Below are 14,268 nucleotides of genomic sequence, written 5' to 3'. Positions count from 1 at the left end.
AAACAAAGTATATAATTTTTTAAATTGGGTGATAATGGTAGAATGTAAATGCACTAAGAACCATTGAGCAAAAAATACTACACAAAATCTATAGGCCAATAAGGGAGGAAGAAGGCTGGAGAATACCTACACTGCTGAATTACAAGAGTTAATACAATGTAGGGAGATAGTAAAACGTGTGAAATCACAGCGAATACGATGAATAGGACACTTGGAGGAAACTGTCAGAGGATAGAATTCCAAAGAAAATGATGAAAGCTGTGGTCTATTCAGCTAGGCGAAAAGGGGACCTAGAAGAAGGTGGATTGACGACGTAATAATGGAGCTCACCAGTATGGGAGTCCGGAAAACAGCAGCAAATAACCGAGAATTGTGGAGGAAGATCGTTAAAGAATCCAAGGCTTACTAAGGGCTGTAGCACTACTGAAGAAGAAGAAGAAGAAGAAGAAGAAGAAGGTGATAGAGTGTTATTTTGGAGATAGTAGACATTTGTTATGTTTGAGAGGGGAGGCGAAGAACAAAATGTAAATAATATTAATAGAATATTGTTTTGGAAATCTTAGACAACGGTTTTTTTTAGGGGGATGGGTTGGGGAAGGGGTCGGGACAAAATCATATTCCAAACTTGCCACACTCTGTAATCAGGTAGCATCCTTCAGAGGACAAATATTGAGATTTGAAATGACTTGACTTCTACGACAAATTAGTATTGTCAAAGTAAACGAATAGCAGTTCTTTGGCATTTACATCGTATTTTCGTCATCTACTTTGGCTAAATTCAAATACTGGAAGACGCTAGCGCCATTACGGTATTCTTCTGGAACCTGCTAAATGAAGAAGAATGAGATGAGAGTAACATCAAGACGCAAATTAGAAATCAAGCACTTGTTGTTTCGCAGTCGTCACCGTAGCGACACATTAAGCAACTGTGTGTAAATCAGAGCTGCCTACGGCTCTAACGAACTGCACGAGGTTTGCAAGTAGCACGAAGCTAGCAATATGATACAAAAACATGGGCTCGTCCGGGATTTGAACCCGGGACCTCTCGCACCCTAAGCGAGAATCATACCCCTAGACCAACGAGCCGCTCGTGACAGAAAAAGCCTTTCTCTTGAGTGGGACGCAGCGAGGCGGCCCAGCTGCGTGCAGAACGCGGCGCGCGCTGTGCGGCCGCCGGCGGCTCCTGTGTTCCGCTCTGGCCGCCTCTCGCGAGGCGAGCCACACCTGTGCCGCACTCGTGTACAGGACGGGCGCACGTGCTGCAAGTCTGGCAGCTTTCAGCCAAGGCTGCCTACCTTCACAGCTGCGTGGCGCAGTCGAAATTGTTGAACTTCAGCAAGGATAACGACTTCAGGAGCAGAGAAGAGAATCAAGTCGGGATCACGCAGTAATGATAAAGCTAACTTAATTGCAAACTGCAGCATTAGCAGACAAAATCAACATTTTTCTTCGCTCTGCTCAAACGTTAGATGAGCAAGCAGATCGAGAATTTGACGTCGTGTCGCCTTCAGCATACTTTGGACATGAAACAAAAGCCCGCATTAGAAAGACTCAGGAAATATGAGAACACCCGTCTTAAAAATACAAGCCTAACGCGAGAGCATTAAATTCTATTGTCTTATTTTCAACTTGACTTCATGTCTTTTAAAATGACACCAATTCACATAAATTTCTGTAGTTGTCTCCTAGCGTCACCGAATGCTACAAAAAAGTAAAATTGTATGGGGTCGTTGGCTGGCAGCCGCCGAAATGCAGGTTCAACCTACTAATTGGAAAGCATTTTCCTGTCTTTCCTGCACACCGGCACCTTTCGTTATGTGAGACGTGTGTTAAACGTATCTGATACGTGCGGAACACTGAAATCGGTGTGTGTACTGTGGTGTCATGTTTGCGTTGTATGACAATCAGAGAAGGGAGAAGGGGAGAGTCGATGCCAGCACGAAAGGGGACGACGAGCGTAACGTTCCCACCCGATGGACGGACCACCACCAACAGTGTCACGTGCCCACACTCCTTGAGACACTGCGGAGATATGTGAAATGTAATCGAAGACACGGCGCAAAGTCTAGAGGTCAGGACACCACCACCTCCTCTCTCCTTTCACGGAAAGACGAAGCCTAAGATGCAAACATCGCGTGGCATACTTGGTCGGTTACCCGGCGATCATCGATGTCAATGAGTGATGGGTGTTGACCATATAGGCTACTGAAACTGTGAGCGTTATCAAGAAGCAATTTTAACTTGGTGAAGAATAGCATAAGACCACGCATGTGACTTATTGAGTCCAATACCCGTCATAACAGTGCTTACAATAGGGCGATCCGTATGTTACGGTGAAGTATGATGCCAGGTAGAGAATCCTACCTAAAGTAGCAATATGCATAGATGCGCACTCCTGCTCATGTCCCTCTGCACAAGTTGCTGAGCAGTAATGATTAGCATGTCGACGCATGGTTGGTTGGGACAACTTGGGATGGGGGAGAGTGGGTCGCACATCTACTCTTACCTGAACAAGCAGAGACGTGAGGGCAGCCGAGGGTGTTGCATTTACAATGGCTTGCTAACTCGTCAACACTCACCATAGATAAACTGTTGACGTGGGAGCGCAGCCTTAGGTAACACCTACTGAACAATAAACAGAATAGTACAAGCATTCGAACATTATGTTTGTGCTGTTCATCTAACAAACCAGAATCACAAATAGCTAATAATGAAATTAATGTAATTCCACGAGTAATGCCAAGTGAGCACATAAAAGCTATTCGGGGTATAAAGCGAGCTATGATCCCAGGAAATTTCAAAATTGTATTCGAAGTAATTACTGTGCTAGATCCGACCGCTGTGGGGGAGAGGTTCTAGGCAAATCAGTCTGGAAGGTTCTAATCCTGCCTCGGGCATGGATGTGTGTGATGTCCTTAGGTTACTTAGGTTTAACTAGTTTTAAGTTCTAGGGGAATGGTGACCTCAGCGGTTAAGTCTCATAGTGCTCACAGCCATTTGAACTGTGCTAGAAAAAGCAATACATAACCAATTTTCTGTAGAAAATAATCCTATTCTTAAACTAGAAATAAATAAATGATTATTAGCGGAGAGTATCGGAACCTTAGCTTTAGAATGATAACCTTCTGTCTGCGACGAATCGGGATGAATTTCAACTGGTGCAATAACTTAACAGAGCAAGCTTGATGGTAGATCTCTCTACAGTCATCGTTCAGCAATACAGAATTGTCTTCCCTGGCCATAAGTGCGCAGACCTTATCAAGAGTATCAGGCACTCATCCACCTGGCAGTATTGCTGCGTAGTGGATGGCTTTTGTAACAGCCGTTACGTCACGTCCGGTAGATGCCGCCTGGTGTCATAAACGCTGCAGCTCACACAGGACGACGATGGATAGCAGCTCTGCGAGCTAATCTCCAAACTGTTTTTGTTAATGTCAAATACATGTGCCCAGCCTGAAGTACGCATTGCCATGCAGAATTGGACCCATGGCCTCCAGTTAAGTCTTTGTTTCTCAGCCCCTCCCACCCTCCCTACAGTGTTTTAATTTGTTCAGACTCAATGAGGAACCTGCAGGCTATCGACCGATGCTATTCGCGCCACCCTTAGGTCTTTGCTATCCATGACCTTCTCTTTTCCCTTTGCTGTGCCGCCTGTTCCGTTGTCTTTCTCTGGGTTCCAAGTCATGTGGGCATTCCAGGGATTGAACTGGCTGACCGTTTGGATAGAGGAGCAGATACTTACCCCCGATTTTCTTTCTTGGATCCAGCTTTGGATATGCGGATCTACGCCAAATCTCTCTTTGCCCAAAAACGGAATTATATCTGTATCCAAGTTTCTCGGGTGTCAAGCCGGACCCGATCATCGAAGTTCCACGTTATTTCGGCGAATACCCGTTCTGCCAACATCAGGTGGTGCTGATGGAATGATCTGTCTGCGCTGTCTCCGTGGTATTTATGTCCGCGGGGTCACGAGTCGTACCCTGGCGCGGACGGCCGACGTTGCGCCTCGTGGCGGGAGGGGAGGGGGAAGCTGCGGCCACGCCCGGTGGTAGGCGCAGTTCACGTCCGTCCGCCGTGGTGGAAGGATCTCGTCTCGCGTCCGCTAGCGTCGTTGCTCTTTGATGGTGCTTAATAATGGTTGCCAGGCCTTGCTAAGTTGAAACCCGGTGTCTCTGTTGATGAGGTTATCTGTTACGCGAATTTCTATGGCCTCCTTGTAGATACTTTCCCAGTAGGCACTTGTGGTCGTCAGGATTTTTGGCTCTTCGAATTTCGCTGCGTGTCGGGTTTCGATGGAGTGTTCTGCTACGGCCGAATGGCTGGTTTGGTGTAAGCAGCTGTGACGTTAATGTTCATTGCATCGGTCCGCGACCGTGCGAACTGTTTGGGGGATGTAGGATTTGCCACAGCTGCTCGGGATTTTGTATATGCACTCTTTCTTAAGGCCTACATCATCTTTCGGTGTTCCTAGTAGGTCACAAATCTTTGATGGTGGTCGGATGCGAGCGGTCGCGAGTTCCTACCACCACTGCGGATGCAGATGAACTGCGCCTACCACCGGGCGTGGCCGCAGCCTCCCCCTCCCCTCCCGCCACGCGGCGCAACGTCGGCCGTCCGCGCCGGGGTACGACTCGGGACCCCGCGGACATAAATACCACGGAGACAGCGCAGACAGATCATTCTATCAGCACCACCTGATGATGGCAGAACGGTTATTCGCCGAAATATCGTGGAACTTCGACGATCGGATCCGACTGGACACCCGAGAAACTTGGATACGGCACATTCACCGGTAAAGCATCAGATCACAGAATTCTATCTATTCCTCAGAGGAATAAATTCCGCACAATCAAGGAGCCTGCTGCAGTTTGGCGCTCTTCCTTCTGCTCCTTTCAGAAGGAGTCCACTATGGTTTTATGTTGTCTAAGCATTGGTCATACCCAGCTCACCTATTGTTTCCTCCTACCTAACGACCCACACCCACAATGTGGTTGTGGCGCGAGACTGACAGTATCCCACATATTGGTGGAACGTCCCCTTCTTTCGCCCCTTTGTGTTAAGTATCGTATTGCCGATTCCTTATATTAAGTATTAGCGTATGATTCATGGGCGGTTGAACTTTGCTGAGTTTTTTCTGTGAAAGTGGTTTTTATTTCCAGGTATAAGGTTCCACTTTAGTCTTGGAGCACGGGCTGGTTGGTTGCGGTTGGAACTTCTTTTCAGTCTCCTCTGTCTGTGACCCCATGGCCGCCCCTTTCTTCCAGTCTTTAGACTTGGTCTCACCTTTTATGCCTTTTCTGTGTGTTTTAATGTATATTATTTTATAAATTGACTCCCCCTGACTGGATCAGTCCACTTTTAGCGGACTCACTTTCTTCTGGAGCTAACTTTGGTATAGCGAGGCTGATGACCTCGCCGTTTGGTCTCATAACCCCTCTCAATTAATCAATTAAGTAATGACCGACGTCACCCATATACGTGTTATTGATCATTACTTAAACATAAATCCTATTATAACCAATGGTTTGAGGAAGAAATTGTCCGCTTTAATATGTCGACCGTTTTATTTCATTATATAATTGATATTTTATTAAACTGAAGTTTCTGTTAATGGCAAATTCGGCTAACTATTCAAAAATAATCTTTGTAATTAGATCTATCTGCTGTGAAACTTCCTGGCAAATTACAACTGTGTGCCAGACCGAGACTCGAACTCGGGACCTATACCTTTCGCGGGCAAGTGCTCTACCAACTGACCTACACAAGCACGACTCACGCCCCGTCCTCCCAACTTTACAGAAGCTCTCCTGCGAACCTTGCAGGACTAGCACTCCTGAAAGAAAGGAGGCGTGAGTCGTGCTTGGGTAGCTCAGTTGGTAGAGCACTTGCCCGCGAAAGGCAAAGGTCACCAGTTCCACATCCCATATTAGACTTGCAACGTAAAACAATACTACATAGACAAGAGCTAAGCATTGACAACCGTGGCAAATCCCAGTCACAGGACAGCGAAGAAAATATACAGGGCGCTGAAGAGAAGGCCTGCCAGAAACAAAATCGAAAACAAGTTCCCAAATTACAACTGGCCACAAATATGGAAAAACATCACGGAAACCACGCTACCAAAGCATGTGAAAGCGAGCTGTTACCGAATTGTAAACAGGGCGGTACCAACAAACCAAAAATTAGCCCAGATGAAACTGAGAGAATCAGACAAAAGTGAAGCATGCAACTGTATCGACACATTAGAGCACCGCTTCACATGTAAAAACGGGGTCAGCATATGGGAAACGTGCCAGAGAATGGTTGCAAAAATAAATAGAACGGACCAGCGAGCTATAACAACCACAGTAATCACTGCGCCCGACATCAAACTATTTCCCAGGCCGAAAAGGCTAGCAAGTCTGTGGATCCTCGGCATGAGAGGCCACGCCATCGTGACGAAGCGGCAGACGGACCACTTCGACTTCCTGATGGACCTCTGGGAGGAACATAAGGAAGCCCAGCAGCACAGGCGGTACTCCGAGAACGTTCTTTCCTTTCCTAAGTGCCACAAAGTTATAATAAGTACTAATAAACCCTTTCACTCACCTCTACTTCCACCTTTCGTCCTTCAACTGTCAGATCTGTCTTCCATGTAAATAATATATGATGCATGCTTAAACGCCGAACTGAAACTGGACCTCCTTTGCTTCTACCATCTTTTCATGCCTTAAATGCAATATGTAACTTAAATACATATAGTGAAATGTAATCAATATACAAATAACTATGCTCATTTTTGAGTACAAAGAAAGGTGCTGTTGGCTCAAAAAAAAAAAAAAAAATCGAGTCTCGGTCCGGCACAAAGTTTTAATCTGCCTGGAAGTTTCATATCAGCGTACACTCCGCTGCGGAGTGAAAATCTCATTCTGGACATATATCTGATGTCACTCGTTGTCAGTGCACTTGTTACGTTTTATTTGTACGTTTTTCCACAAATCATTTAGGCCAGGTTTCTTAGAAATCCACGCCTTTCCTACCAGTTGGATTCATATAATTATGGTCAAACTTTCTGTATGCCGGCCAATGTGGGATGGTTATAAACGGACACACTAGATGACGGAACAGTTAACTTTCTGGTCAAAGCCACTTGAAAAAGAAGGTATATTTCCTCCTCTGATAGAGCTGTTTGAAAATTGGCAAACGACGGCTTCCAATTACAAGCGCCCAGATGTGATGACAGACTGTGTAACGAATGATCAGTAGCACGTTATCTATCTGAATGACGCTACCAACGCGAATGGTGTGGCCGACGTAAAAGAGCTTCGTACGCGTCGCGCGAATGGGAGATGACGTAACGGTACTGCTGACAGCCAGTCTGCGCTTGGCGGCACTTTAGCGTATCTGGTTCACGGCCTGGCGAAAGTTGCTCATTCCTTCGGTAGCTCAGTTGGTAGACCGGTGGACTGTAGAGGAGCTTAGTAGCAGATATCCATAGGTCGCTGGTTCAAATCCGGCCCGAAGGAAAATTTTAAATATTCGTGACTTTGCTTCTCTTTACAAAATAAGCTACACTTTAATCCAACAAACTGTTGTGATATTTTCAACACAAAGGTATGACTGAGACAGAATCAGCATATCGTAGCTGTTCTATGCGTGTATTTCACATCTGCATCTTCGTGAATATTCTGCTATTCACAAGTAAGTGCCTGTCAGAGGGTTCAATGAACCTCCTTCAAGCTGTCTCTCTACTGTTCCACCCTCGAACGGCTCGCTGGAAAAAAGAGCACTTAAATTTTTCTGTTCGAGCCCTGATTTCTCTTCTTTTATCGTGATGATCATTACTCCCTATGTAGGTGGGTGCCAACAGAACGTTTTCGCAATCGGAGGAGAAAACTGTTGATTGAAATTTCGTGAGAAGATCCCATCGCAAAGAAATAGGCCTTCGTTTTAGCGATTGCCACTCCAATTCACGTAAATGTCTTTGGAACTATCTCCTCTATTTCGTGATAATACAAAACGGGCCGACTTTCTCTGATCTTTTTCGATGTCATCCCTCAGTCCCACCTGATGTTTATTCCACACCGTACTGCAATATTCCAGAATATGGCGGGCAAGCGTGGTGTAAGCAGACTTGTCACACATTCTAAGTGTTTTGCCAATGAATCGCAGTCTTTGGTTTGTTCTACTCACAACATTATCTATGTGATTGTTATTTGAAATTGTAATCCCTAAGTATTTAGATGAATTTACACCCTTCAGATTTGTGAGACTTATCGCGTAGGCGAGATTTAGCGGATGTCTTTTAGTACTCACGTGAATAACCCCACACTTATCTTTATTCTTGGTAAATAGCCACTTTTCGCACCATAAAGATATATTATCTAAATAATTTTGCAATTTGTTTCGGCCATCTAATTACTTGGTAAAATTACAGCATCCTCTGCAAATAATCTTAGATGGTTACTCAGATTGTCTCCTATGACGTTAATATAAAGCAGGAACAACAGAGGGCCTATAACACTTCCTTGGGGAACGCCGAATATTACTTCTGTATTACTCGATGACTTTCCGTCTATTACTGCGGACTGTAACCTTCATGACAGAAATTGCGAATCCAGTCGCACAACTGAGGGGAGATTCCATAGGCAAACAGTTTTGTTCAAAGACGTTTGTGCTTTCTTGCTGATACTATCGTATAACCATAGAAAGCACAGATTTTATTAAAATGCATCGTAAAAATGAGAAGTTAAGAATAATATTGCATTTCTGTTGTACAGCACTGACAAAAGGAACAAGCGATTATTGTGGTTTTTAGAGAGTTAACTGGATTCATAAAAACGAGAAAGAAATCTCGTAACTTATTAAATACGGAGAACACGATACATTTCACATCTGGGATTTATTGAAAGTTGAACACGTGTTCCTATCCTTGTCACCATATCCGAGAAAACTGTAATTAGCGCCATGGCTGATGTCAAAAAAGAAAATTTGAGAAAGAATGCTTTAGAGACAATGTCTGATGTACACGAATGGATTTCGACACAGTGAACAGAATTGAGGGCGTATTGTAAGGTACCCAAACAAATTCTTCTTTTGATCTGCGTGTCTGTTTTAAGAAAATATTAAGATTAGATGAATGTATCATAACAGAATCACAGAATTTTCTGAAATTCAAGCACATAGACGGTACCTTTAGTGATAAACTTTCTAATCCAGGAATTGATACCAAAAGTATAGTAATCCTTATCGTACCATTTAACTGAAAAAATCTATACAATCATGTCTGAACTCCTTCGATAATGTAATTGACCCACATACTCTAAAGAGAGAGAAAAACACAAAAAAATGGTTCAAATGGTTCTGAGAACTATAGGACTTAACATCTGAGGTCATCAGTTACCTAGAACTTAGAACTACTTAAACCTAACTTAACTAAGGACATCACACACATCCATGCCCGAGGCAGAATTCAAACCTGGGACCATAGCGGTCGCGCAACTCCAGACTGTAGCGACTAGAACAGCTCGTCCACTCCGGACGACAAAAATCCTTACTCTAAGCCTATATTTCCTGCCTAAAATTCTATGTCGACCTCTTCCTGGTTGTTATTTTGGTAACCATTATTCCTGTTTCTTGCCGATTGCTGATTACCGTCCCATGTCCTTTGTGATTTACTATGTTGTACCAGAGAGTGTCGCTCTTTTTCCGTGTACCCTCTTTTCGAGTTGCCATTACTCTTATGTTGTTTGTGACCGTTGTAGTTCGGTACTGGCCTACTATCCCACTTGGGTCCATTATTGCGACGGTTGTTATTTTGTTCACACTGTCGGCAATTCTCTCGCGCCTGTGCGTTTTGAAATGCGAATTCCAGTTCTCGCAGAATGCCCTTAAATACCTCATTATCGCTACCACAACGACCGGCAAGTGATTGTTGATACGAGATGGGAAGTTTCATGCAACATAATCTGATGATTTCCGCACCGCTACGTGGGTTTGTCTAGGTACTGGTTCCTTTTTGTCACATTTTCAAAAAATCTGACCGGACTCCGGTACCCTGCCCCTTCCATATCTCGGGACATCATAATTTCTTGTTTGCTTCTTTCTTGGGTTACTTTTGACAAATTAGCCCAAGAAGGCATTTTTGAATTCTTCGAACGAGACGCTCGTCTTCGCTACATTTCTCATGTACTCAGCGGTCACGCACTTCATATTGGAGCAAATAAAACCCAGCGGGTACATCAATGGCCAGTGTGGGGGCAAAGATAACTCGAATTGTCCCATAAAAGTTTTGGATACAAGCTATTATCTTCGTCCTTGTAGTGATGAGACTTTCGGACGGATACAAAATGCTTGTAGTCAAACCGGTCATCATTTCAGTTATCATGTCGCCCGTTCTTACGATTCTTATGAACACCGGGACGTGGACGAATTCGTTCCGACAGGCTAACGTCATCTCTGCAGTTGTTCGGTACATCTAATCAGCCGAAAGCAATTGTGCTCACTGGACTGCTGCCCGCTGTCCGTGTTTACCTCGGTCGTTGCCTCACAGCTGTGAATCAAGGCGTGGCTCCCGTTGCTTACAGTGTCAACTTCGTCACACCGTGAAGCGGTTATGTCTGTTCCGGCAAGTGACGGTTCAGTCGACGTAGTAATCACACCGTTCTCCTTTCCCGGTGTCTCCGTAATGAGACTTTTGACGTCGTCCTCTAAATTTCTTTTTAATATCCCCATCTCCTCTTTCCACATCTCGTTAGGCCCTATGTCCGGTTGCTTTTGTTGCTTTTCTTAGACACATTTTATCCGGCTTTGTAGCCTTGATACCATGACCTTTTCTACTTTTGCCGTGCTTTGCGTGGAGTCCCGAGTTTCTCTCGCTATTTTCCTTGCACCTTCGGCAATTAATTTGGCTTCAATTGCCGTTCGTTTGATGATGGCAATCTGTTTCTCTATTTTGACGCCAATATTCTTTACCTCCTCTTTTACTTCCCTATGAACTTCTGTGAGCCTATAGTTCAGCTCCGAATTGGCCTTTTTAATTTCGGCATTAAGGTTGGCGCTCTGCTCTAAGTTCACCGTTTTGCATCTGTTGCAACAGGTCCGAAATATTTTTGAGAGTAGCTGCATTTTGATCCTCGTCCTTTCTTGGCTGAAAATGCGACTCTTCTCCTCTGTTCTGAGGAACCCTTCGATATCTAGACAAGTACCGTCTCCGCGCCCCCGTCGGCTCACCTGTGAATGAATCATTTGATAATGGTCGGACACCATTTTGTTCGAACACACTCTGGCTTCTTAGGCTGGATCTTCCATACTTATGGATTAATCCTGTACTCCCTGCGTCCCCCGAACCCTCAGTATCACAGCCTGAATAAACGTCCTTGCTATTCAGCGGACTAAACAGGTCGTAAGACCCAGTTCCACGAAGCTGTAACTCACGTTGGTCACGCTCATTGGTAGAGCTTTCGCTACTATCACCCATGTTCTCCCGAGTAACAGTCTGATTATATTCTGCCGTTGCCTTGGCTTTTCCCTCGTTATCATTTGCACTGTTATGTTACACGAAAACTCAGAACCCAGGTACCTCTTACACTCAATAATTAGATAACACAAAACATATATCAGGACACAAATTGATACACTGGGTGTGAGCAGTGACCTGACAAACAGTACATGTAGACGTCCCCCAAAAAGACTAGTACCAATGATTGTGTTCTGTGTGCTCAGTGCCGGCCGCAGTGGTCTCGCGGTTCTAGGCGCGCAGACCGGTACCGTGCGACTGGTACGGTCGCAGGTTCGAATCCTGCCTCGGGCATGGATGTGTATGATGTCCTTAGGTTAGTTAGGTTTAAGAAGTTCTAAGTTCTAGGGGACTAATGACCATAGCAGTTGAGTCCCATAGTGCTCAGAGCCATTTGAACCATTTTTTTGTGTGCTCAGCATCGGCTGATTAGAGCACTGCATATCACAAGTACTCCAACAAATCATAAATACAATGCATAGGCACCGATAAATGTCAATTTGAAAGGACAGCACATGAAAAAGACAATGTAACTTATTTTAACTAATGCTACCTGGCTTTCCATTCAAAATGGCTAAGCAATGGATCACGTGGAAAAATTGCCTTTTTCAATACTACTTCCTACTATATCCCGAAGTATTGTATCCTAGCATGGGTCAGCCAAATGTAACACCCCACCCGTCACTTATCTAGTTTTGGCGTGTGTTCACCCCAGATAAATGACTAACAGATCAACAGAGAGTGCAAAACTGACGCAATATCAGATAACGCAAAGAAAGTTATAAGGCCCTGTGACTCCTGATTGAACTGCAGTGGCAATGTTGACATTAATTAATCCTTTTTTTTAATTAAAAAAGGGGTGAACATTGATGTCATATTCAGCTATTGAACACTAGACGCAAATGTTTAACATAAATTTAATGAAGAAAGTGATCTGTGGTTTCAACTATTGATTGAAAACAGATGCAGTCGATTAGCACAAATTTAACTCCCGACCTTCAATCGTCACATTACGTGAATCTACTAACAGGAGTGGGAATAAATTCCGTTTATGTGGAGTAAACAGCGATAAATCAAAATTAATTCCTATCGGCTGACCCAGGCGTAATGCGAAGTGCGGGAAGAATTCTGCAATACACAGGCTATGAACCCTCATGGAAACTTTGCCGGCGTGATCCAACAGATTAATCAGTGGCCTAACTCAAGCCGGAGCGGTCGCAATATCACCGAATTCGGCGTGGCGGGGCGGTGTTGTTGTGCGGACGTCGGCCACCCTCGTGGTGGTGCAAGGCTGCGCTCGGGTATTAGCTCCTAGCTATCTTGCTCAGTACAAAGCTGAACGACAACTTTCTATCTCCAAGCTCAATCGTTCCGTTTGCAAAGTCATAAGCTGCCAAGATGCTCACTCTCTCTCAGGCAAGCTGAGTAAAGAAAGCCACATCCGCACTCTAGGCAAGCTGTGAATGGAAGATTTCTACGGAGTCCGCTCTTTGCCTCGGTTAACCCACCAGGAAAATCACGAATGCCTGCTCTGGGAAGTGAACAAATTCCCACAAAATTTCCCTTCCTCTCAACTTCTGCTATTTAGCTCCTCCCAGGCCACCCATCAAGGTTAGCTTCTGCATAAAACACCAATCTTTCTGGAATTCTGACTCCCAGGAGAGTACTTCAAAGCTTGCCGGAGTCACTGAGCGCTTCTGGGCGCTACACTCTGGAACCGCGCGAACGCTACTGTCGTAGGTTCGAATCCTGCCTCAGGCATGGATGTGTTTGATGTCCTTAGGTTAGTTAGGTTGAAGTAGTTCTAAGTTCTAGGGGACTGATGTCCTCAGAAGTTAAGTCCAATAGTGCTCAGAGCCATTTGAAACAAGATGCACGAGCACTGTTTTCGGCAATCCTTACACTGGTAATTGAGCGCCCCCTGTCTAACGTAATGATCGAGGCGCGGACAAAAAGGGGGCGGGGGTGTTCATAAGGGTATGACACCCATTTTAGTAAAAGCGTTTATATTGATAGCCATATTAATTTCCAAATTTAGTAGCTAATTTTTAAAGAGAATAAAAGTCTAGAAAATGGGGAGATATTATAACAAATTAGAAGCTTCGTTTAATACAGGGTGCTTTTCATTTCCGTTCCTGAAGGTCAGACCACGTGGTTTGTGTCCTGACTGTCTTTAGACAACGTTCCAGCCAGGGAAAGACGGCCTCTCCAAGTGTGACCACACCTCTTGCCATCAGCAAACCGAAGATGGTTCGTAAGTCCTGAGGTGGAACCAGTAAACCATAGCAAGTTGAGGGTAGGCAAGGTAGAGGATTAATTATGCTTCTCTAAAAAAATAATTAAAAAAGATAGTAAGACTTTCGCGGACATAGATGCAGGCGACAGAAATATGAAGCTACAGCGTTCCCTCCACTTTTGTACTTTGCAGACGTGTGTTTACAATAATGTTAGAGCTAAATGAAGTACTGATTGTACCGAGTGGACTTTCCAATATTATACCGTATAATAACTTGACACATCTAGTTCTGAAATTTTTGGGCAAGGGATTTTTAGATCATGTATCTACCTGATTTATGATTTTTTGTAAGTTATACTAAAACGATGGACCAAGTAATGACCTAAACAAAGTATATATTAAAAAAAAATTGGTGATAATGGTAGAATGTAAATACACTAAGAACCATTGAGCGAAAAATACTACACTAAATCTATGGGCCAATAAGGGAGGAAGAAGGCTGGGGAATACCTACACTGCTTAATTAAAAGAGTTA

The 14,268-nt window shown here is 44.3% G+C and overlaps 2 non-coding genes across 2 annotated transcripts; one reads left to right on the top strand and one right to left on the bottom strand.

Annotated features, from left to right (window-relative positions):
• Positions 1-1,014: 1,014 nt before the first annotated feature.
• On the bottom strand, positions 1,015-1,086 carry Trnap-agg (transfer RNA proline (anticodon AGG)). The gene has a single exon. It is a non-coding gene; the product is annotated as a tRNA-Pro (tRNA).
• Positions 1,087-7,414: 6,328 nt separating this feature from the next.
• On the top strand, positions 7,415-7,505 carry Trnay-gua (transfer RNA tyrosine (anticodon GUA)). Its single transcript is given in 2 exon segments — positions 7,415-7,451; positions 7,470-7,505. It is a non-coding gene; the product is annotated as a tRNA-Tyr (tRNA).
• The last annotated feature ends 6,763 nt before the right edge of the window (positions 7,506-14,268 follow it).

The sequence above is a fragment of the Schistocerca gregaria genome, chromosome 2 (genome assembly GCF_023897955.1).
Source record: "Schistocerca gregaria isolate iqSchGreg1 chromosome 2, iqSchGreg1.2, whole genome shotgun sequence".
NCBI lineage: Eukaryota > Metazoa > Arthropoda > Insecta > Orthoptera > Acrididae > Schistocerca > Schistocerca gregaria.
This window is presented reverse-complemented; position numbering and strand designations above follow the sequence as displayed.